Source organism: Chionomys nivalis, chromosome 17 (genome assembly GCF_950005125.1).
Source record: "Chionomys nivalis chromosome 17, mChiNiv1.1, whole genome shotgun sequence".
Taxonomy (NCBI): Eukaryota; Metazoa; Chordata; class Mammalia; order Rodentia; family Cricetidae; genus Chionomys; species Chionomys nivalis.
The window spans coordinates 58,285,267-58,299,453 of record NC_080102.1 but is presented as its reverse complement, the minus strand read 5'-3'; the positions used below and the strand labels follow the sequence as shown (position 1 = coordinate 58,299,453).

Below are 14,187 nucleotides of genomic sequence, written 5' to 3'. Positions count from 1 at the left end.
CCCTTTAAGGAATAATCCCAACACTTTCCTCCCCAGCCCAACACCAATCTTTAAAGCATGCCTATTATACTCGAGGTATTTTCCCAAAAAAAACAATGGTTCACACCTCTACACCAAGTCTTAGGAAATCCAGTCGAGAATTCTGTAGCCAATGAGGTGCTCTGATCTCTGAGAAAGTTCTGCCAGGCTCACATCCAACCTGCTTAATATTCCTCTGCAGTTCAATAAAAATGTATTAATTTGTTTTCATTTAAAATCGTTTTAATTCAGCTTATTGCCAAGGCAAAAAGACAGTAGTGGCTGTGGCAGCAGAGCTCACAACATTATCCTTAATTAAAGAACTGAAGAATGAGCTAGCCATTCAGCAGACAGCCGCATTCACTCAAGGGGCCGCTGCTCCACAGAAGACGACAACTGCGATTTCACACCCGTTTGCATGGACTCTAAGCTTCTGGAGGCCAGTACTTCACTGTCTTTACAATTGAAACGGAGAAATAATACATGAAAGGGACCGTTTATTACGGATGGAGCAGTCTTGATCTCTTCCTTACTCCCCAAGTTCACTCTGATGGAAATGCTAATAATCAGTTAAGAATCAACACGGAGGAAAACAAGTAACTGTAATTCAGAACTTTTCTGTCTGTCTGCAATGCCTGGGACTTCAGAGCCTTTAACAGTATCTGAACAGCACCGACCAAGAGGGCAAGGAAGGAGCCGGTTAACAGGACGTTTGTGGGATTCCATGTTCTCTATTCCTAAACGCCTGGACAAGCCCCAGTGACACAGGAAGCCTCTCCTTACCACTATAAGGCTATAAAGATGCTCCAAACCTCTCCACATAACATGTCAGTCACACGTACATGCACGCATGCACACACACACATGACCCCAAATCAACTGCCAGGCCCAGCAGAGCTTCAGTCTCAAACTAAGAGTATCTCTTAGACCAGGGGTTCTCAACTTTCCTAACGCTATGACCCTTTAATACAGTTCCTCATTTTGTGGTGACCCCCAACCATTAAATTATTTCATTGCTACTTCATAACTGTAATTTTGCCACTGTTATGAATCCTACTGTAAATATAACAAACAGGATATCTGATGTACAACCCCCAAAGGGTTGAGATGCACAGTTTGAGAACCACTGTCTTAGCCCCTCAGCAGTTTTCTCTCTGTGTAATACATCTCTATGCCCGAGTAAAATCTTGGCCATTATCCCCTTCCTCCTGTGCCCTCCTAGCCTAAAGGCTTCCAAGAACTGCCCATGCTCTAGATCTCACCCTTCCAGCACCAGTCCCCAGTGTGCTCTGCCCTCTAAATCCTGCACCAGCTTCAACCTTACATGGGCAAAGACACTCCAGGAGTCAAACTTCCCTACTGTCCTCGTTCTTATACAGGTTGGCAGTGTGAGCGCATTTCCGGGTCACCACAGAAGGGTAGGGCAAGTACAGAACGAAGAGGCATGCTACTTCAACCACTTCTTGACACTTCAGGTCATTTTTCCTCATTCTTCCTCTTCCAAAATGCTCCTTCAGAGGTCCTTCTGCCTTCCTTCTGCCTATCTCAGAATCTTTCACTGTGCCCACTCACTAAGATATGTTTAGCTACCTAGGATAATGATAATTTCTTAAAATAAACTAAAACTGTTCATTTTACTTGGTTCTATGAACATCAGAATGTAACACCATTTCACGGGGAAAAAAAGACCTCTTACGTGGTCCTCATTCCTTCTGGGCACACTGCCTCCTGAACTGCAACAAAACAATAGCCTGCCTTACCTAGCTCTAAAAACCACCAGAAAGAAGGATACTTTGAATTTTGGTAATAGTGACCAAAAGTGGGAGGTCACCTGTGAGTCCTAAGATGATAGCCATTCAGACACAGCCATTCCAATCTCACATACAAAGAAAACTAAAATAAAGATAGAACCTCTTTCAAACTCTACCACATTGATAAGACCTAGCTTATATGAGAACAACGGTGCCTCAACTTCTAGGCCTAGTTCGTCTTTAGATCTGTAGCTAAAACACTCCTTTGTGGACAGGAGCCACCATACCTTAGTTCAGGAGGGAACAGGAGAAGCGTTACTTTGGCAATGCAATCGTGGTGTGGTTTGTTTTTCCTCCTTTGAGACCAAGACTGTCCATTCAGGTTAAGCCACTTACAAGCCCCACCTCCTAAACCAGATTAAATTCAGGAGCTGTCTGCTTTTCTGACCACTGAAACTTAATACAGTACATACAACTAAATCAGACACACATGTAAATACCATCTAGCCTGCTAAACCTCGGAAACAGATTTTATTCAATCCCCACAAACATTGCAATATAGACATTATTATTCCTATTTTTATAGATAAGGGCAATTGAAACCCAGAGAAATTAGATAGTTTGCCCAAGGTTAAAGGGCAAGTAATTAGCCAAGTCAGGATTTGAACTTAGTTTTGTCTGACTCCATGGCCCAAAGACCTCTTGTCTTTTCTTCCCTATGTAAGAAAAGTAACTATAGCCAGGTGGTGGTGGCGCAAGCCTTAAATCCCAGCACTCGGGAGGCAGAGGCAGGTGGATATCTGTGAGTTCAAGGCCAGCCTGGTCTACAGAGCGAGTTCTAGGACAGGCTCCAAAGCTACAGAGAAACCCTGTCTCAAAAGCGTGCGCGCACGCACACACACACACATACACACACACACACACACACACGGGAAAAGAAAAGTAACTATGGCAAATGAATGGGTCATTTTTCCTCAATCCATGGCATACCATTTAATCCTAGCTGTGTTTCTGTAACTTCACAAAGAGACAGAAAAAATTTCAGAGGCCTACCCCCTTTTCCTTTCTTTTCCTATATTTATTTTCTACCTTTTTACAAGGGTTTTTTTAGGTTTTAAAAAAAAAATCACTGAGCTCAACCTAACACACAACATTTCCCCAACCAATAAGCCCACAGGCCTGCATCCTGTTTCCTCCTTTTTGCTCTTCACAGGCACAGTTTTTGAGTATGGCATCATTTCTGAGTTGGTGCCATTTAGCAACTGTATCCATGTCCAACACAGTGCCTTACATCTGAGACTCACTGGGTGACACTAAGTCATCAAGCCACTGATTCAGAAACATTGTCTTTATTTGTCTAGTTAACTTGCTACATTTTAGCCAAGAGACTTTAAAAGAAGGGTTTACTTTGTGAGTGAATTTGCCCACATTAAAGACCGTTTTCTGAAAATTGTTTTAAAGGATTAAGGGGGAAAGTAAACAGAAATACAACTTAATGTCTGAGTCCCTGAGTCTGATAGAGTATGAGTTTAAGGACCTGGAAGACAGTTTGAAAGCAAGCATGACTCGCGTAACTTCTGCAAGTGCACCTTGAAATTGAAAAAGTGCACTCAAACATGGTCAGTACTTTTGCTGAGCAGATAAAAGTCAGGAGGACTTTCTTCCAGCTGTTTCTGCAGCCAGTGTGTGATATTGTTATAACCGTGGTAACTGCCTCCACACTGAATGGGCTGTTAACACTTTCTTTACAGGATGGATTTTCTGCCCATCTCAGGACAGCCTTCCGGGGTTAAACAATCATTAAGTAAAGCAAGTGCTGCCCAGAACTTGTTACATAACCCAGCACATGAACGACAGCTTTCTTTCCATTCACGGAACCCTCTTCTTACTTTAGGCAGCCATGTTTCTTTGCATTCTTTCCAAATACATGGAGCATCTTATCAGTTCTCTACAAAATGTTGTCTGTTTTCTTGGTAGCGAGCACGTGAAAGACATTTGCCTCTTACATAGTTCCAATATATGTCCTTCAATGTTACACATGCTAACTTCCAAGAGAGATTAAAGCATTTTAACCACAGTGGATGAACTAGTTTCATCCATGTTGGTAGTGAGTAGTCAAAATATTCAAAGCATAGCTTTCTTTTATAAGAAGGGTTCCCGGGTGAGACAGAAGGCTGAACATACTGGATTCCATGCCCACCATTCTTACGCTATGATTTTTAAACACTTTTTTGACTAGCATACCCTAGTGACACAATGGATCACAAGCTAGCCTGCTGAGTCCCCCTCCCAGCTCACTGTTCAGACCAACCCTAGCAAAGATGCCCTTCACATTCAGCTTAACTTGGTACGTTATCTAATTACTTCTGGCGAAGACCAAATTACTGCAATATTAACAGTTTCTTACTATTTAAAATGACAAAAAAAAATGTGCTGAAATCATACAGTCAGCAGAATGTACCTATGGCTCTGTTGCAGTCTATAAAGCATTGCCTCCTTGAGGGGCAAACCAAAATGAGTACTTATATGGGAGTAAGAAAAATGTGATAACTAGACCTTCAACCTCAAGTACAACCCAGCTGCGCATGCCCAGGCAGATCACAGCCACAGGAAAGCCTGCTGCTCTTACATCAAACCCAGTCCCTTCCAGTCTGCGACTCCAGCCACACAGGCCTGGGAGCTGTCCGTTCAGCACCACAGCAGGTCCCCTCTAGTATATCCCAAGCTATTATCCTTTTTTAATTTAAAAGAAAATATTCCAATTTTTTGTATGAAAGTTGACAAAACCTCAGATGAAAACCAAAAGCATATAAAGTCAGCCTCCCAAACTGACCCCAACAAACCAGTAACTAAGTGGCCTGCATCATCACGAATTGCTTTACAAAACCCACCACAACCCAGTAAGAGACATCACATCCACACACATCAGATGTTCTAAGAACACAGAACACGCTTGCAGCCCTCTCCAAAGAGCTTCCATTTCTAGGACAGACAGAATGCTCACAGAACACCAAACCGTCGCTACCCCCACACACAGCAATCAAATCCTCTTTCAGGGAGAACCGAAGGCCTGATGGGTCATGAGTTCCAAAGGAAAATGCTGCATTATTTCAAGAGCTAGGTTACTGACAATATGCTAAAAGCTGTCAGCATTTTAAGTCTGAATCCCCAGTCCTGCCATCCTGGTACTTGGTAGTAATGCCGTCCAGCCATTTGCATTACACATCAAAAAACAATTTTTTTGAGGAAAGAAAAAAAAGGCTCCCTCCCCCATATCTCCTAATGCACACGGAGAAAAGGGAAGAGAGCCTGTGAGACGGTGAAAAATCTACCACACCCGAAATCTGCTTGGGAAGCTAAAAGATCCCCCAGTCGTGGCACACATACCCCTCTCCAAAGAATCTCTAGGTTTAAACTCGAGAAAACAGTTAGGAAAAGCACTCCCCCTTTGCCCTAAAGGCCCTTACCGACACTTCCTGCTTCTGATTGCTGCCCTTCTGGGTGCCCACTGTGCATTAAAAGCAGTTCCCCCTGTGTGGCAGAGCTTACAGCGTGATTATTTCTCCCTGCCCCTGAGTTTGGCCAGATGCAATGCAAAGTTTCTTGTATGCCCCTCCACCCCATCAGATGACATTGATTATGAACACCGATGCGAATCTTGGAACCTCCAGTTATAAAATGTATTCCCCCGTGCTTAAAAAACTGCAGTGTGAGTGAGGGAGAGGGCATAGGGTGGAGTAGCTGGAAGGAATGCACAGTTTGGAGAATTCCTATTTATCAGGCTGAAAAATGATTCCCACGCCATCCGAACTCGAAACTAAGGACGCTGAAGGGGTCTGACAGCCCCCAGTACCGCCCGGAAAGTTAACTGCCAAGTCTCCACCGGTGGTTGCTGCCGGCAATGGAGAGCAGGGAGCGGAGCTCTCGGGAGAAATGCAGAGGGTTTGCGGTCCCCAGGGTACCAAGAGTGAAGTAGAGAGGAAGGGTCCAAGCTGTGGAGCTGGGCAAACAGTTCTGTATCCCAACGCTAACGAGACGCCCGGGGTGCTGCTGCCCGTGGTAAGGTGGGGGAGGGAAGGGAGCAAGGAGAGGAACAAGCTCTGCAAAGGGTGGCGTAGGGGTGGGGGTGGGGGAAGGGGATATTCTGAAAGTGATGTACTCTGATGCAGGAATCCTAGCCTGCCAAGGAAGGTCGCGGGGGGCTCCCACACAGCCCCTGAGCACCCTGATGAGAGGGTCACTGACACAGCCGAGTAAAGGAGTAAAGGACAGAAGGTGTCCTGACTGCCCCACGAACCCCGGAGTCCCCCGGCTTCTGCAGTTGGTAGCAATGTGGAACCGAACGAGGGAGGATTCAGTCAGGACTGGGGGAGGGGGCAGAGCTGAGGGACTGCAGAGCAGCCCGAGACCCCCGGTTCGCTTGGCAATGGGGGCTGGGTGCCGGCTGCAGCGTTGAGGGGGCCCGTGGTAAGCCCGCCTCCCCGGCGCGACCCGGAGCCCTGGAGGTTAGGGTGTCCAAGGGTGGGAGCTGGTGGTCCCCCATGCTCCTCGGGAACCCCGCCAAACACCGTAGACTTCTAAAACACCCGTCCAAAACACGAAGGGCAAAACCCCGCTCCACGGCCACGCGAGCCCCCGTGAGCCCCGTGGCCCGCGAACCGCGCCGCGCGCTCTGCGGCAAAGCCCCGGGCTGAGAGGGGCGAGCCCGCTCCAGGGTCCCGGGGCGAGAGGGGAGCCCAGGCCGAGGAGCGGCGCCGGGCCAGGGGCTCCGGGGCGACTTACGGCGGCGGCGGCGGCTGCGGGCGAGGCGGCGGCGGCCCTAGCGCGGGGCCCGGGAGGCGCGGCCGGACTGCAGAGGCGCCGAGGCTGCGGCGGGCGGGACTGCGGTGGGCGCCATCTTGGAGCGCTCCCCGCGCCCGCCCCCCGCGCCGCGCGAGCCCTTGCATAATTGATGACTCGCGCCGCGCGCGCCCCCGCCGCCGCGCGCCCCCGCCGCCGGGCCCCCGCGCGACCCTCTGCGCGCGCCCCCCGCCCGCGGCCCCCGCGCCCGCCCGCCCGCGCCCCGCGCCCTCCCGCCCGCCCGCCCGACCCGCGGCCACTTACCCTGCCGGGCGCGCCTGCCCGCCTGCCCTCTCGCTACCGGCTCGCCGGCCTGCGTCCCCGCGCTCCGGACGGCATGCGCGCCAGAGCCCAGCCGGCAGGGGGCGCCGCGCCCGAGCGCCTGCCAGCGTCCCCGGGCCCGCCCCCGCGACGCCCCCAACGGGTGCTCTGCGGCCCTGGTCAATGACAAGTCTCTCCTTGCTCCTGGATGTCATCGTGCCACAACAGCTGAAGTTTCTGACTGAACGACTTGATCTTTGGTCAACTGATAGTTGTTAACACTGCAAGCAAAAGACAGCCGGTGTTACAGAGGGCCCTGTTCTGAGTGGCAGAGACGCTGCTCCCTGACAGCCCTCGGGTTTGAAAGCTTAGAGGTCACCTTACCCTCTCCAAACTCCGTGGGTCGCTCTGTGAAGTTGGCATGAGCCTCTGAACTGCTTCCGCCACATATCTAAGGATCTACACTGTGAAGACGAGAACTCCCAGCGATGTGTCTCTAATGCAAATACAATGGAGACGGAATAGCACCTCTTAACTAAGCAGTGGCAGGTGACAACCTGTCCAAACCTCGGTGTTCTGTCACTAGGAGGGAGCAATCCATCACAGCATCAAACTGATAGCTTTATTGTAGAGACTAAAGGGGGAAAGAAAGCATTTACACTTCTAACGCAGCCCAGAACAGACTGTCACATAATGTGCCCAGTGCATGCATTTTACAGTAGCTTTCTTGAGATTATATTTGGCACACAATAAGTTGCATGTTTAGAATATGAGTTTTGACGTGTGTATGCGTGCAGGAGCTCCTTAATAAGGTCATGGTCACACCCAAGGCTTCCTGATGTTTCTTTGCAATCTCTCCCCCGCACTACCCACCACACACCGAAGCAACCACTGATCTATCACTGAACATTCGTTTGCATTTTCCAGAACTAATGGGATCATATAGTATGAACTTTTGGGGGTGTACTTTCTCCCTCAGCATGATAATTTTGAGGTTAATTTGTTGTTGCCTGTGAAGTGTTCATTTCTTCTTAACACTGGGCAGTAATCATTATGGAAGGACATACCACAATTTTAATGCACTTATTGGTGACATTTAGGGTAGTGCTAGATTTTTGCCTGCTACAAATTAAGCTGCTATGAATACTGTGCATCTTTTTGTGGAAGCAAAGCCTTATTTCTCTGGGTATAAATAAATGCCTAGGAATGAACTGACTGAATTCTCCTGGGTTGTACTTGACAAGTTAAGGAGAGTCCAGGGCTGCAGGTGTGCTCGGTTGGCAGCGTGCTTGCCCGACAGGCACAAAGCCCTGGGTAGAATCCCCAATACCTGCCACATAGACTGTTCAAGGTCATTCTCACCTGGATAATGAATTTCCAGCTACAGGAGGCTATGCCTTTCAAAACTAAAATAATAAATAAAGAAAAGGAAGTTCTGAACTGCTTTTCAAAGTGTGTATGCCATTTTACTTTCCAGCCAGCAGCCCAGTAGGGCATCAGCGCACCATATTGTCATCAGCATCTGGCGTGACCAGTCTTTTAGCTTTGTAATAGTGTGATGGATTGATTAACCCACTGTGGTGTCAGCTTCTATTTCACGAATGACCAAACTGCTAAATGTCTTGGCTCAGCAAATTCTCCCAGTTGAAGTCGTCTACTCAAGTCTTTCATGCTTTAGAGGATGTTTTCCTATTGAATTTTGAGAGCTCTTTGTATATTACGGATACAAATCTTCTAACAGGTACATGATTGGCAAATATTGTTTCCATACCTTTTTCCAGGCTGAAGATCTTGTGTAGGGTGTAGCATACATGTGCAGGGGCGTAGCATACATAGAGCATGATGAGGCTCTGGATTTCATAAGCACAGTATGTCTTTCATAAGCAAGCAGTGTGGAATTTTGATCAAAATTGCACTAATTTATAGCACTCAACTTTGTAGAAACTTGCATGACAGAAGAACCAACTTTTCCATTTCAGCATTATTGTGGGCTTCTGAGAGCTCCGGTGTCCTGTGACTTTTTTCAGGACACAAGTCTTACTCGCCTTTCTAGGATTCCTTCCTAAATATCTTGTATTTACGTGTGTGCAGTGACACTTAACAATTTTTAATTTCAGTTTCTCATTATTCCTTGGAAATATATAGAAGAACAGTTCATTCTTCTGTATTTTACAAGATTGCTAACCTGATATCAGATTCTCCACAGGAAACACTACAAGATTGGATCCATTAGCACCTCCAACCTTCCAGAAGGGGCAGAGGGCTCAAGAGGTACAGGAGCCCCTCCCGCCCTGAGCGTATACACGGTTAACAACTGTTGGGATGGGGTGGGTTAGGTTGCTGGGGTTGGGTGGATTGCTGAGGTGGGGTGGGTTCTGAGGTAGGGTGAATTGGTGGGGTGGGGTGAGGTGGGTTGCTGAGGTGGGGTGGGTTCTGAGGTAGGGTGAGTTGGTGGGGTGGGGTGAGGTGGGTTGCTGAGGTGGAGTGGGTTGCAGGGGTGAGGTGGGGTGGGTTGGTGGAAAGGTTGCTGAGGTGGGAGGGGTTGCAGGGGTGGGGTAAGGTGGGTTGCTGAGATGGGGTGGGTTGCTGGGGTGGGGTTGATTACTGAGGTGGGGTGGGTTGATGGAATGGATTGCTGAGGTGGGATGAGTTGCAGGGGTGGGGTGAAGTGGGTTGCTGAGGTGAGGTAGGTTACTGGGACAGGTACACAACTTTTCTTCAGTAGTTTAACTGCCTGAAAGTTGCCCAAGCTCCTGTAAGTAACTCCCATTAAGCTTTCTGGTTCACCTATTGGGAGAAATCAGCTCTCTGTCTGGGATAAATAAAAATAGACTCCCCAGGAAAAGCCCCAAAGCATGTGTCATTTACAAATGAACACAGTGTTGTTTCTGCTTTTTAAACAAAGTGTTTTTATTATATATTTAACATGTATGGGTTTGTGATGGTTTGAATGAAAATGGGCTCAGATGTTTAAATATTTGGTCCCCAGCTGATGTAGCTGTTTGGCAAGGATTGTTAGAGAAGGAGTGTCACTGGGGTGGACTTTGGGGTTTAAAAGCCCTCCCAGTTAGCTTTTTCTCCTGGCAGACAAGGTAAGCTCTCAGCTACTGCTGCAGCGCTATGCCTGCCTGCCTGCCTGCCATCTGCTGCTTGCTGCCATGCTCCCTGCCATGATGGTCAGGAACTAAACTAACCCTCTAAAATGCTAAGTCACAATAAACTCTTCTGTAAGTTGCCTTGGTCATGGTGTAGGTATTTATCTATTTTATCTAAATTGTTAAATTTATGAGCATAAAATTGTTCATATCATTTTGTGTTATTCTTTTACTGTCTGTAGAATTTGCAGTGATATTATCTCTCATTCCTGGTGGTTATTGGTCATTCCTCTCTCTCTCTCTCTCTCTCTCTCTCTCTTTTTCTTTCTTTCTCTCTCTCTCTCTCTCTCTCTCTCTCTCTCTCTCTCTCTCTCTCTCTCTCATAAACACTTTCCTGTATTTGTTGACTTTTCTTTCGAGATGTACTGGCTGGTTTTGTGTGTCAACAACTTGACACAAGCTAGAGTCATCAGAGAGGAAGGAGCCTCAGCTGAGGAAATACCTCCATGAGATCCAGCTGTAAGGCACTTTCTCAATTAGTGATCAATGAGACGGGGCTCAACCCATGTGAGTGAGGATATCCCTGGGTTGCTTTTATAAGAAAGCAGGCTAAACAGCTGTGGGACGCAAGCCACCCTTCCATGGCCTCTGTTTCAGCTCCTGCCTCCAGGTTCCTGCCCTGTGTGAGTTCCTGTCCTGACTTCCTCCAGTGAGGGACTATGATCTGGAAGTGTAAGCCAAATAGACCCTTTCCTCCCCCACTTGCTCTTTGGTCATGGTGCTCCATCACAGCAATAGAACCCTGACTAAGGGCCTTTTACAGTCTGCATTGACTCCCACTCTGACTTTGCTTCTTTTGCTTATTTAGAATTTATTTGCTCAACCTCCACTTCCCCCCATTTTTTGAGGTCATTGATCTCAGTCCATTCTTCTCTCTCTCTCTCTCTCTCTCTCTCTCTCTCTCTCTCTGTCCTTTTCTTTTTTGCTTGTTTGTTTTTCGAGACAGGATCTCTTTGCAGCTTTGGAGCCTATCCTGGAACTTGCTCTGTAGAACAGGCTGGCCTCAAACTCACAAAGATCTGCCCATCTTTGCCTCCCAAGGACTGGGATTAAAGGTGTGCACCGCCACCGCCAGCTCAGTCATTCTTTTCTAAGTTAGGTTTTTACTGCTATAGTTTTCTCCTCATGTATCTGCCTTAGCCGTAAATTTTGATATGTTAGATTTTCATTTAAATTCCATTTAAATTACTTTATAATTTCATTTCACTCTTACGCTATTTAGAAATGTGTCATCTAGTTTTCAAATATTCAGGGACTTCTCGCATAACTATCTATTGTCTGTCGCTAATTCCATTGCACTGTTCTCTGTGAACATGATTTGTATGGCTTCAAAGCTTTACAATTTTTGAGAAATAATCCATCTAAGCAAATGTGCTGTGAGTTCTTAGCAGAGTGTGTCCTCTACTGCTGTGGATACTCACTCTATGAACATAACTCAGGGCAAAGCAATGGGTAATGCCACTCTGGTATTCTGTGTCCTTGCTGGGTCCCTTCGCCAGCATAATTATTTATTGAGAAATGTATATTGAAATATCTGGTGTGGTTATGGCATCGTTTTTCTATATTCTTCTTTTTCTTCTTTTTTTTCTTTTGAGACAGGGTTTTCTCTGTGTGGCATTGGCTGTCCTGGAACTCACTCTGTAGACCAGGCTGGCTTTGAACTCACAGAGATCTGCCCATCTCTGCCTCCCGAGGACTGGTATTAAAGGTGTGCGCCACCACTGTATGACTCAATATTGTCCTATTGACTTAGCCTTTTCATGCCTCTGTATTTAAAATGGACTTTGTACTTTGTACTAATCAACAGAATAAAGAGAAAACAAATAGAATGGGAGAAAATATTTGCAAAAAGATTCATCCAGTAAGTGGCCAGCATCTAAAGTGTAGAAGGCACTCAAAGCCCTCTACAGCAAGAAACCAACTGACCTGATCACTGGGCAAACAGAGGGCCTGAATAAACTTATCTTGTTGGGTTTTGTTTTGTTTTGTTTATTGTTGTTTGGTTTTGGGAGGAGTTGTTCTTTGTTTTGGTTTGATTTGGTTTGGTTTAGTTTTTTTGAGACACAGTTCCTCTGTGTGGTCCTGGCTGTCCTGAAACTTGAGGCCCAGGTTGGCTTCAAACTCAGATCTACCTGCCTCTGTCTCCCGAGTACTGGGATTTGAGGTGTGCACCACCACCACACCTGGCCCTGAATGAACACTTTCCAAAAGAATATGGACAGAGGCCAAGAGAGATATGAAAAAATATTCACCATCAATGGTCAAAGAAATGCAAATTAAACCATGATGACCTGTCATCTCACACCTATTAGAATGATTTAAAAAAATATTTTAAAAATAGGTATTGACAGCCGGGCGGTGGTGGCACACGCCTTTAATCCCAGCACTCAGGAGGCAGAGACAGGCAGATCTCTTTGAGTTCGAGGCCAGCCTGGTCTACAAGAGCTAGTTCCAGGACAGGAACCAAAAGCTACGAAGAAACCCTGTCTCGAAAAAAAAAAAAATAGGTATTGGCAATCATGTACAGAAGAGTAGACCCTGACTTACTATTGCTCAGAATGTAAACTTATACAGTCTTGATGGAAAATAGTATGAAAGTCGCTCAGAAATCCAAAATCTGAATAGAGCTACCATATGATTCTGCAAAAACAGTTCTAAGTATATGATCAGTGAAAGGAGACTGAGGTGTCTGAGTGGGGAAGGCACAATTAGAGTTCAATTCCCAGGACCTATACAAAAGAAAAGCAATTACTCCTACAAGTTTTCCCCTGATCTCTAATACCAATACAAGTGCTGGCCTCCCACAATAAATAATGAATGAATAAATAAAATATAACCAATGGACACAAAAGAGTATGCCAATTAGATACCTGCAAGCTTACATTCTGAGCATCATTGTTCATAACAGCCTAGCTATGCAACCAGTCCAAATGCCCATCAGTGGAGGACTGGATAAAGGGAATGTCATGTAGCCACATGGTGGAATGCTACCCAAAGGGGATCCTTTCAGTTATGACACAGGATTAACCTGAAAGTCAGATAAACCAAGCCCAGAAAGACAAATGCTGTTGGATCTCACGTACGTGTTGTATCTGGTAAATTGAGATCAGGCACGCAAAGAGAGAATGGGGCTCATTAGACACTTGGTAAGGGAAGAAGGGATTTGTTAGTTGAAGGATACAGCGTATTAGAAAGAATCACCTCACGATATCTTATACATTACAGCAACTGTAGCTTAATAGCAACACATTATATACTTGAAGACTGTTAGCTTTTACCTAAATATTCTTGCCACAAAAATGAGGAATATATATGTCAATTACCCAGATCCAACATAATTCACAATCTAATAATTTCTAGTTTTCAAATGGATGAGTAGACAAGTCACGCTTCATTACTGATGTTTTCAAGTGGATAGGTAAGCAAGTTATATTTAATTATTAATATGATTGGGGTTAAATCTAAAATTGAGCTGTTTTCTGTTTGTTACCAACTATCCTGCTTTTTCTCTTTTAATCTGCATTATTTCAATTAACTGGAATACATTTTATTATTTCTTTTATCTATGTTGTTGGCTTATTAACTCTAAACTTAAAGGTTTGCAGTAATTTGGTCACTAAATTAAAATGACTCTTTGGCTTTGGTGCGTTTCATGTGCAGATGGCTTTCAGTGTCTAATCACTGGATGGGTAGGTGGATGGATGGGCAGACAGATGGACGGATGGATGAGTGGATGGATGGATGAGTGGATGGATGGATGGATGGATGAGTGGATGGATGGATGGATGGATGGATGGATGAGTGGATGGATGGATGGATGGATGAATGGATGAGTGGATGGATGAGTGGATGGATGGATGGATGGATGGATGGATGGATGGATGGATGGATGGACGAGTGGATGGATGGATGGATGGATGAATGAGTGGGCGAGTGGATGAATGGATGTGTAGGTGGGTAGACGGGTGGATGGATGGGTAGGTGGATGGATGGATGGATGGATGCGTGGATGGATGGATGGATGGATGGATGGATGAATGGATGAATGGATGGATGAGTGGATGGATGGATGAGTGGGCGAGTGGATGAATGGATGTGTAGGTGGGTAGACGGATGGATGGGTAGGTGAATGGATGGGCAGACAGATGGACGGATGGATGAGT

The 14,187-nt window shown here is 46.1% G+C and overlaps 1 protein-coding gene across 2 annotated transcripts in view; it reads right to left on the bottom strand.

The window, feature by feature from the left end:
• Scn8a (sodium voltage-gated channel alpha subunit 8) overlaps positions 1-6,945 on the bottom strand; it is a 174,117-nt gene extending 167,172 nt beyond the window's left edge. The window contains exon 1 of one of the 2 annotated variants that reach the window (XM_057791984.1): positions 6,873-6,945. The gene's annotated coding sequence lies outside the window, so the exon portion shown is untranslated. Of the gene's footprint in view, positions 1-6,551; positions 6,688-6,872 lie in introns of those variants that run through there. The other variant, XM_057791983.1, reaches the window with a different exon arrangement.
• Positions 6,946-14,187: the final 7,242 nt, after the last annotated feature.